The sequence below is a fragment of the Asparagus officinalis genome, chromosome 5, assembly GCF_001876935.1.
Source record: "Asparagus officinalis chromosome 5, Aspof.V1, whole genome shotgun sequence".
Classification (NCBI taxonomy): Eukaryota; Viridiplantae; Streptophyta; class Magnoliopsida; order Asparagales; family Asparagaceae; genus Asparagus; species Asparagus officinalis.
The window spans coordinates 121,067,203-121,078,027 of NC_033798.1; positions in this window are offsets into that span (position 1 = coordinate 121,067,203).

Here is a 10,825-nt window from a genome sequence, read left to right on the forward strand (position 1 = left end):
GCCGCGACAGTGGGGACTGTCACGGTTGAAAGAGGTGCCGCGGCAGTAGGGACTGCCGCGGTTGAAGAATGTGCCGCGACAGTGAAGACTGTCGCGGTTGAAGGATTGATCCTGCTGATCCAATTTTTGTGTAAGTTTGGATTTGGGGATCCACACTTGGCTGATTTTTGGTGATTTTTTAGACACCATTTCCTCCTTCTCTTCTTGTCTTTGTTGCAAAAGAGCACGAATATGAGCGGCATTTGCACGACGCTTTTGTATACGTTCTTTGAGAGTTGAACGAGCCCTTTTGACGAGAGTCCATTCCTCCGTCGTGAGTTGTGCAGAGATATGAGTGGTTTGACGTTGAGGCGACTGAACCACTTGATGTTTCCTCGATTCTAAGTCCGCATAGTAACGAACTCCATCGGTTTGTTCCAAGACCTTAGCCAATTGATGAGCGTGACATTGGCGTTGCCTCTGACTTGCCCTCTTCGTCAGTGTTAGCGAACTTCGATCGAACGATTCCTTATTTATGGGGGAATCATTATGAGCAGAGCTTCCGGCTTTAGGGGTCGCCGGGATAATATTGCGAGGGGAGGCCTTGGCAATAATTAGGCGAGAGTCTTCACCTTTAGCCTTCTTTGGCGTATAAGCCTTCTTCAATCGTGAGATCCTCTTGTACTTGTGAGACAAAGAAGATCTTGAAGAAGATAATGAAAGATATTCCTCAAATTTGGCCTGGTCGAACTCGTACTCAACCGTGGATTCAACTGGGATCTTGATCGGCTGCGACACGACGGTCTCAGCAGCGAGACCGTTGGCTCCCACTGTGGTCGCCAGTTTGTTTTCGTCGAAAGTTGGTTTCGTTGTGGAATTCATTATATCTTCAGTCGATTACAACAAATTCAAAAAGAAATGATCTTTTTATAAGACTTCTCTTACACAACAAACAGAAAATTACAACTCTCTAGAAAATAACACAGAAATTGTTTATCAACTCCTGCTTTGTGGGACTTTGCCTGTGCCGGGAGTGCTTTGATTCGTGGACCACCAAATCACAGATTGCGAAAGGGGTTTAGAGATTCTTCCTTCATTTATCAAAGTAGGAATTTGAAGTGAATATCTTATAGATGTAAGATGTTCACTCTTCCAAAGATCAAGTCTGAGCTTAGATTTCTAGGAATCACCCAATGTTGTTTACGAAAGGCGAAAACTCTCTTTCTCTTCCTCAAAATTATCAAAAGCCCCATCGTGCTTGAAACTGTCCTCCCACGACTTTTAACCACTTTTTTCGTGGTTTAACCGCTTGTCCACATCAGCACACGTTCTTTTTCTGATATGTCGCCACGTGGACCTTGAAAATCATCGTATAACTACTTTTTTTTAACCGCCATGGCAGCTCCCTGTAGTTTGCACGTCACCATGGACTGACGCGCAATAGGCGCGCCACCATAGGCTGCCGCGGCTTAGCCGCGGCACCATGGACTGTCGCGCCTAAGGCGCGTCACTATGGGCTGCTTCTCGGTGTATTTTGTCGTTGGTCACCATAGACTGGCGCGCCTATATGTGTCGCCTGTCAGTGTGTTTTGTCACATGCATGCACATTGTATCTATGAGCATTTTTTGACGCCTACAATGAGCCGCTTATTCGGCTTACAAGTCATTTCCCAGAAGATCCCCATAATGCTTTCCTGTGCATGAATGACTTCTCCTCCAATCGTCAGCCATCACCTAGAGAAAAAAGGGCGGCCACACAGCCGACCTACCCTACACCCTGCCTACTCTGACAAACCCAGAGCACTGAGAAGACTTCTCTCGTCTGACACCGAGTGACTTCCCTCCCAGTCGCCTGCCGATACCTGGAGGAAGAAAGATGACTCAGCATCCTGCATGTTCGCCTTTCAAACCGCCTCATGTGCATAGTCAACAAAAGCTAAGGGTCAAACTCCCAGAGGCAAGTGGGCTATAAAAGGAGGTAATAAAGGTAAGGGTAGAGGAGGTTGGCAACTTCTGCTTGCACCTTAGCTTTACTCCCTCTTTTGTATTTTTAATATTTCCAAGAGGAAAATCCCCTGCAAGGACCTCAATGGCCCAAGGGCCTCTCAACAAACCCTCCTCAAGTTCATCAATTGACTTGACCGTCAGAGGTACTACGGGAAAAACTAGCCCCGTATTCCTGTGATTCTTGCATGTACATGCTATTAGCCCACCCCGCGCGCTCAGAATCGGGCATAAAGTCGGAGGAGGAGTCGGCCCCAACATTCATCCTCTCCTTCTTCCCCACCATCGCCTGGATCGAAAATGTATCCAACTGCGGGAAACCCCCATCGACTGTTTGTTTACGAGCATCAACAGATCCTACTCTAACCGATTAGATAAGTTAAATTTTTTTTACACCCAAACTCTTTCATAAAACCAAAGGAGAGTATCACTACTATAGCTATATATATCCACAGTGTAGGATCTGATATAGATACACTAGAATACTAGAAGGGGGTGAATAGTATTCTTTTAAAATATATGCAAAGTAGATTATAAATTGCAAAGAAAAATGGCAATATCAGAAATTCATAATCACAAACACAAAGTTTTATACTGGTTCCACCAACCCGGTGTACATCCAGTCCCCAAGCAAATCCCGCTTAAGAGTTTTCACTATGATTTTGAATAAACTTACAAAATCAAAAGCAAACCTGATCAATTTGTAAGTCCCTGTAAATTGCAACACCAATTGACAAGACCATGCCAATTGCCACCCAATCTCTAAACCAAAAGATCAATCCTCTCAAACCCGAGAGAAATCCTTTTTGAAGCAAGAACACAATTGATCCTATAAGCCTTGAATATGTAGTGAAGTGCAGCAGTGGCTTAGGATTCTTTTAACTCTCTGAATATTGCCTATACAATTTCTAAGAATGATTGAAACCAAGCATGAAAATCTGGAAAACTAGAGAGTGAATATGCACAAATGTTTGATCTTATGTGTATGAATTAGTTGTGCAAATTTCTGAACTTATAACCTATTTATAGCCCTTGAAAAGATAAGTTTTCAACCCCTAAAAACGTATACAAAACGGCTATAAACAGACACTTATTCAAAACCTAAAATCTAAAAAAAACTGCATCTGTAGTCGACTACAAGTTATAGTAGTCAACTACACTGAGTCTAAACAGACTCTGTGAAGTCAGAAAATTGCTTAGTAGTCGACTACAAGGTATAGTAGTCGACTACACTGTAAACTCACAGATTCTGGAATTTTCTTTTCAGAGTTTTGGCTGTAACTTTCTCATCCGATATCAGAATGAGGTGATTTAAGATTTGTTGAAAAGCTGTTGAAGAGACCTACAACTTTGGTTTTTTGAGTTTTTCCATATTCTAATTTCTAAGGGGTGTAAATAAAATATTTTAAGACTCACTCAATATCTATAAACTCTAATGGCTAACATAGGGGATTTTTATTGTTAACCAACACACTAAGCATGTGTTAGTGTGTTCTAACACTATGTGTATGCATGTGTGTGAGTGATCAAGGCTTGTACAAATTTCTAAGCAAAGAAAATATAAAATTACATTTTGACAATAAAGTATATCTTCTTCTTTGCTTCATTTTACCTTGAACTCATCTATGTCTTGAGTCTCTCTTTGAATATAATTGTTGATATAGCTCTGATACTACAAAATAAATATTAACACATAATACACACAACATATAATATTTGTTATCATCAAAATAAACTAATCTTAGGGTCAAGATTCATAACATTCTCCCCCTTTTTGATGATGACATGTAATGATCGTAAAATTTTGATATTAGTTAAAATAAATTTTTGATATTTTAAAATATTATTTTTAAAAGAGTATTGTATTTTTCTTGATTTTCTAGAATTTTCTATGATTTAAAAATCTGATTATATATTTATTTAAATGATTTGATATTTATAAATTAATTTAGTGCAATAAAAATTTCTGGGATTTATCTGTTATGTTACTAATACTATTATATATTATTTTAAATAATACGTCGTATTATTATTACTATTATGTATTAATTCTTGTATTATGTTGAATTATTAATTACGTATTATTTGTGTAAATTATTGTATTATTTTAATTATTACGTATCAGCTGTCGTATTAGCATAACTGGTACGTTTTATCGTGTAGATAATTATCACATAATTATTTGATTTTAAATGTAAGTAAATATATTTTTATTATTATTTATTCTCGTTAATTATACAATATGTGTATATTTTGACTATTTCGTATCAACCGTTGTATTAGCTCAACATGTACGTTTTTATATATAGATAATTATTATGTAATTAGTTTAATTTTTAAGTACCCGAAATTATTTATTTTAATTATTTTCGTTTAAATACCTGAACCTATTTGAAAATAATCCAAAATTATTTTCCTTCCCGCGTCAAACCCCCAACAGCTACCCAACAACCACGTTCTCTCCCCCCTCATTTTTTCAAAAATGACTGCTACCCACGCGCATCTCATTCATTATTTTATCTTATTTTTTAATTTTTTATTATTTTTTATTTAGCATTTTTTTCCTATATTAAACGGCCCTCAGCCAATCATCATCTCGTGTCTCTCTCTCTGCTCTCTCCTCTCTGCTGCTCTCTCTCGATCGAGCTTGAGGCTCCGCCCAGCTCCGGCGTCGGCCTCCCCGCCACGGTCGAGCGCCGGCCGTCGACCTCCTCAGCCTCGAGCTTCGCCGCCGGCCTCCGCCAACCATCTCTGGCGCATCTCAGGACGCAGCCCACATCCCACCCGTCGCCTCCGCCACCCAAGGCTCCGCTCGCGCGCTGCTCCAAGCCCCGCCGGCGCGTGAGCGCAGGGTCAGTCGTCGGCGCCTCGGCATCAGCCAAACCGCCACGATCTGCCCAGGCCGACAAGCTGCGAGCTTCCCTGAGCTCCGACGGCAAGCCGCGCCGCCGACCAGCTCTCCGCCCCAATCCGCCCCAACAGTACCGCGCTGCGACGAACAGCCACCCCAAAGCTGCCGGCCCTCCTCCATGCCCAGCCCTGAGCTCGTGCGCCGACACACCAGCGAGCTCCTGCCTTCCTCCTCGAGCTCTTTCCTGAGCTTCTCTATTCCAGCGCGCGACGACCACCAAACCGAATACCGCTGCCCATCCCTGCTCTCCCAGCTCTGCCCTGTTCGCGACACTGCAGCCGCCTAAGCCGCCGCCTCTCACGAACCCGCACCCAGCAGCCCACGAGCAGCCCTTTCACCGCCGCTTGCCCGCCGGGCTCCGACCTACCTGCTCCCGCCTATGTTCCCCCCGCTGCAGCCCCATCGTTCCACCACTGCCGCGCTGGCCGCTCTTTCGTACGCCCTCTGCAGCTCAAAGCTCTGAAATCTCTGCCTGCCCTAGCCATCCGATGCGCGCGACAGGAACCAACATCCACCGTCCCGATTAGCAGCCCCGTCCGCTGCTATCCGCAAACGCCGACGGCCCCCTTCGCCTCGTCGTCGATCTCACGCCAACCATTTTCCGCACGTCGTCGCTCCATCGCACGCCATCTGTTCGATCGTATGCCGACGCACACCTAGTCGCAGAACCGCCATCCGCTACGTCGCCTCGATCGCCACACGCTGCGTCCGCATCGGCATCGTAGCCTCATCATCAGACCCCACGGTCTCGTAGGCAAGATCCCAATACTCTTTTGACTTATCATTCAATTCTTAGATCCGCTCTGAATTAATTAGGTTCTTGCAAGATCCCTATTCTTGCTCAGTATAATTTTAGATTGATCACAGATTAATTATGCATACGAACTCGTTACCCGAATAATTACTCGTTACAAATATAGAACTATCGTGAATATATTGAACCGAGAACTATAACGTATAGAACTGTTGTGAACGAAATGGACTGTGGACAATGACGTATGACCATTCACATTGCAATGCATATACTATGATGACCTGCATGGATTTATTTGACGAATGAGATTAAAAATAATATTATGATAATAGATACTGTAAAGATAAAATAAAATAAAATTATTTTAGATTAATTTATGATTTTTAAAGAATTTAATGACAAAATAATCAATTTAAGATAATTACTTTTTTGGTGAAAATTCATTTTAGAGTAATTATAATAAATTAATAGAAATTATTTCATAAAATAATTATTTTAGAATAATTATAAATAATTCAAAAGAATTTATTTTAGAATAAGTATCAATTTAGAATAATTTCAATAAGAGGGTTTTATAAAAGGAATTATTTTAGAACATTTATAAATAATTTTTAAGGATTTATTTTAGAAAAGGGATTATTATGAATTTTTCATGATTTATGTTTCTTAATTTTAATTATGTGATATGTTATGATCTTGCTGTATATGATTAGTTGTGTTTATTACTCCTTGTTATGCTTGAGAACCGTTAGAAATTCATGACTAGTGTGGCCTGGTGTGTCCTGTTTAAGACTTAGAAACTTGTGTGTATGTTGACTTAGAAAGCGAGAAGAGTTGGGATGGGGAAGTTAATGTTCATGTGATCGGATAAGACTGTTGATGTATCTTCCAGACTAGAACCAGTAAACCGTTTCGCACTGGGGTTAGTTTGTTGGGCCAAGTGAACCGTTTCGCACTTGGTTAGTGAAATCGTTTCGTCACCCGAGTTTTGCTTGAGTTAGAACCAGGCCGAAATCAGATTGCGTGTAGTCCTCTCACCGAACCATTTCGTGGGTTTGGATGCACGTAGGGGATTTGTGAACAGTCAGTTATCCGGTGATATGAGCGTTAGCTCTGTGTGAGATGTGACCAGTGACCTGTTATAGAATGGATAGTTACATGACCTCGTTTCTTGGCTAGGTATGAGTTCTTGTGAGATGTAGGCCAGTTGTGTTTCTCTTCGTACATAGATCGGGACTAATATTTAATTATTTACAATTCGAGACATATGGTATATACAGTAGGGTTTCCTTGTTTGGATTATTTCGCTCGACGTACTACGTCTCGAGTTGTAGATTTTTAAGTATTAATTTCATCTAGTGTATGACTCTGTACTTGGATGATTATTCTGATTGCTAGCTGCATGATCGACTTGTTACTTGGTTGATTTCATGGGATTTATTATGATTATTCTACTCTAGTAGTAAATTATATTTAGATCATTAGTATTTCAGTTGCATGTTTTAATTGTTATTACTATTATTGCATTGGTCGCACGACCGTTCTATTCTTCCTTTTGGGATCTTGTCGTGTGCCCTGCACCCTGACGTACACCTGTTTTCTCTGGTGTACGTCAGACTTAGAAGAAGAACAGGTTCAGCTTAGAGATGCGCCAGAGCCGAGTATTCTCAGCAGGAGTGTCTTGTAGACGAAGCAGAAGAAGAGTTGAAGTTCAGTTATTCCTTTCAGTTTATTTTCGTAGCATTTCCTTTTCCGCCTGATCATTGTATTTTATATTCTCCAGTATTTCATCCAGATAGTTTGTATAAGGGCATGTTTGGCCCGAATATTATGTTTGGATGATCATTTCAGTTGTGATATGTATCCAGATAGCATTTTTGGTTCTGAGTTGTTTATTATATTCTCATTACTGTGATCGGGGACCTGTGACTTCGCATTGTATTTATTTCTAGACGCTTAGCGTATTGGATTGAGAAGAAAGGAAAAAGAAAAAAATGGTAGTGTATATTTCTTCTCAATCTAATACGTCGCAGGCTTGTTCACGTTCTGATTCCCGGGTATTTTGGGAAGCGGGGCGTGACATGACAAATTAATATATGTTATTAAGATATAAAAATTTTAATCCCCCTGCATGAAATCATTAAATAAAATCTTTTACTCCCCCTGCATCAAAGCATTAGTAAAAAAATTAAAATTTTCTATATAACTCCCCCTTTATCATTAGCAAAAAGACATAAACATAATTCTAATTAAAATTTTCTTTTCTTGGGTACCTTAATAAAAATATCAAGCACTTTGGTACCCTTTTATATTATATCATTAGGATTAGCCCTTAGGAATCCAAATCCACTTGGAATTTGGTTTCCATTTGTTAACATAAGTGTAATTTTTTGAATTGCAAACTTCGTAAATATAAGATAAAATATAATCATTCCTATCATGAATATTCAAATTCTTAGGAATCCATATATACTTATTTTGTTTAACATGAATATTCTTATTATTATTCTTCAAAACATAATCATTCTTTGTAAAATACTAAGGAACAAATCCAATGCCAAAATGATTGTTTGAAGATTTTTGAAATGAGAGCAAATTATTCAAATTCTCTTTACTTTTATTGAATTTACTAACATTCAAACATATATCATCATATTTTAATTTAATAGAAGAAATATCTTTATCTAAAACATTAATGCGGATTTTTAAATCATTGCATTCTGATTTTAGATAAACATTCTCATTAGTCAAAATATGATTTTCTTTAAGCAAGGATTTATTTTCCTCTTTCAATTTAATTACTTGAGAATTAGAAATAGTAGAAGAATTAAAATCAGAAATTTCTTCAAGTAATCTTTTATTTTCACTTTAAGAAAATTATGTGAAGCCTTTAATCTCAAAAATGTTTCATATAATTCATTGAAAGTATCTAAATGCTCTTCATTGTCACTTACTTCATCTTGTGCCATAAAACACATGTGAGCACTTTCCTTTTCTTCAATTTCTTCATCTGAAGATAACTCGTCACTATCTTCCCAAGTGACTGTCATTGCTTTCCTTTTCTTGTTATTTTGAATGTTGTTGAAGTTGTTGAAATAACTTGATTTTTGCTTATTCTTCAACATTAGACAATCTTTCTTCATATGACCTGGTTTATTACACTTAAAACAAAGAGGGTTATTTGAAATTGAACTCTTAGATTTAAAATTACCTCGTTTTATAAATTTCCGAAATTTTCGTGCAAACATGCCCATTTCTTCATCATCATCATCTGAATCTTCTTTATCGGAAATAGTATTGAATGCAAGAACTTTCTTTTTCTTTGTATCTTCATCATTCTTTCTATCTTTAATTTGAACTTCATATGCCATAAGATTACCAATAAGATTTTCAACCGTAAGAGTTGACAAATCATTAGCTTTTTCAATAGCGGTAATTTTCTTTTCACATTGTGGAGTAAGTGATCGAAGTATTTTTCTTATCATCTCCACTTGTGTATATGTTTTTCCAAGACCAATGAGAGAATTTGTGATGTCGGTGAATCTTGTGAACATTTCTCTAATAGTCTCATTTTCCTTCATCTTGAACAATTCAAATCTGTGCACAAGAACAGAAATTTCTCCAATAGTCTCAAATTTAACTTATGCAAACTCTTAACGAAAGTCAACAAAGTCGCATAACCAATTTAAGCTATCCTTATATCTTATATACAGATGAATACTATTTAGCCATAGAATAGTTATGCCTTGTCGTATGCCAACAAACATAGTATTTATAAGTTTAATAGTATTTAACTAAAATGATGGAGGGCTACGGACGATTTCTCAAATCTTTTACCGTAATCGAACTTGATATAGTTAAAAGATTCTCTATATTTATACTTGCAATAATTAAACTAGCCAGGAAAGTGCAAGATTAGTGGGAGGGTTCCGAGCTATTCACCGGGAATATTCATCAGACCTTAATTAAGTAACCACCACTCTTTAAGATTATAATGCGAAAGATTGGGCATCACCCCTTATCTTAAGTTGGGCATCACCCCATGAGTTATATCTCATAATCACTTTCCTAGACACTAGTTAAAAGTTCGTTCTAAATACATCTCTTTTAACTGCTTTAGGTTTATTTATCTTTTACACTAACACTATGTTAATGTCGATCTCACCACTCTATGGTCAATAAACTCTTATTGCCATGTCTCACAAAGTTTAAAAATGAGTTTTTTATAATAAAAACTATTCTCTAATGAGATAGAGATATAAACTTTGTAGAATACAACACCCAATTATATTGACATCTACAATTGGGGCACAACCAACATATCAACATATGTAAAAGCAATATGGAATGGTAGTGGACAACTAAGGGAATAAAATGCAACTACACTAATTACATTTTGGCAAGCAATTTGCAACTCCTTACATTGTTAGCTTCTTTGCAAATCCTGTATTATTACATTCACATATACATAGGACGTGCAAGCCCCATTTATAATGGAAAAACCATCTCGTAGGATGAGTAATAATATTACATTGAATATAAAATAAAAGCCATAAATAAAATAACTAAACTAAATAACCATACCCCCCACACCCGAACAAGGGCCTATACCCGTAGGCGTAGCCTATGATCGGTGAGTAAGTGCCAAAACCCATAGGCGTAGCCCATGCTCGGGGAGGGAAGATGTCAAAAATAATATTATATTTCTAGCTATATTACATCAATACAATAAATGTAAGAGAATCGTTGTCCACTACCATCCATAAACATAACATCCACGCAAGATGATATAAAACATATAACTTAATCAACATTAAGAAATATGCATCTATCTAGTTATGCAACAAATTGGAAAACTAGATAACATAGGGATTATCCTAACTCAAATAGGACTATCATGCTTCTAACATACAACTACACTAGTTGTAAATAAGTGTTTTGCAATTTATACAAGTGTTTTTACTCCTAAAAACATATGAACCAAAAATCACATTTTTAAATCAACATACTTTCAAAGCGTGATTCGATGGAAGATCGAACAACCCTTAGCTCTTGCTCCTTGTAGTAGAAAATCTCCTCGTAGTGGATCTCCAAGTCTTCAAGTGGGCTTGATAAAATCGGAGTCTTCTTGAGACACAAGGTAAGATATCCACCCGGGGGTACTATAAAATCCTACT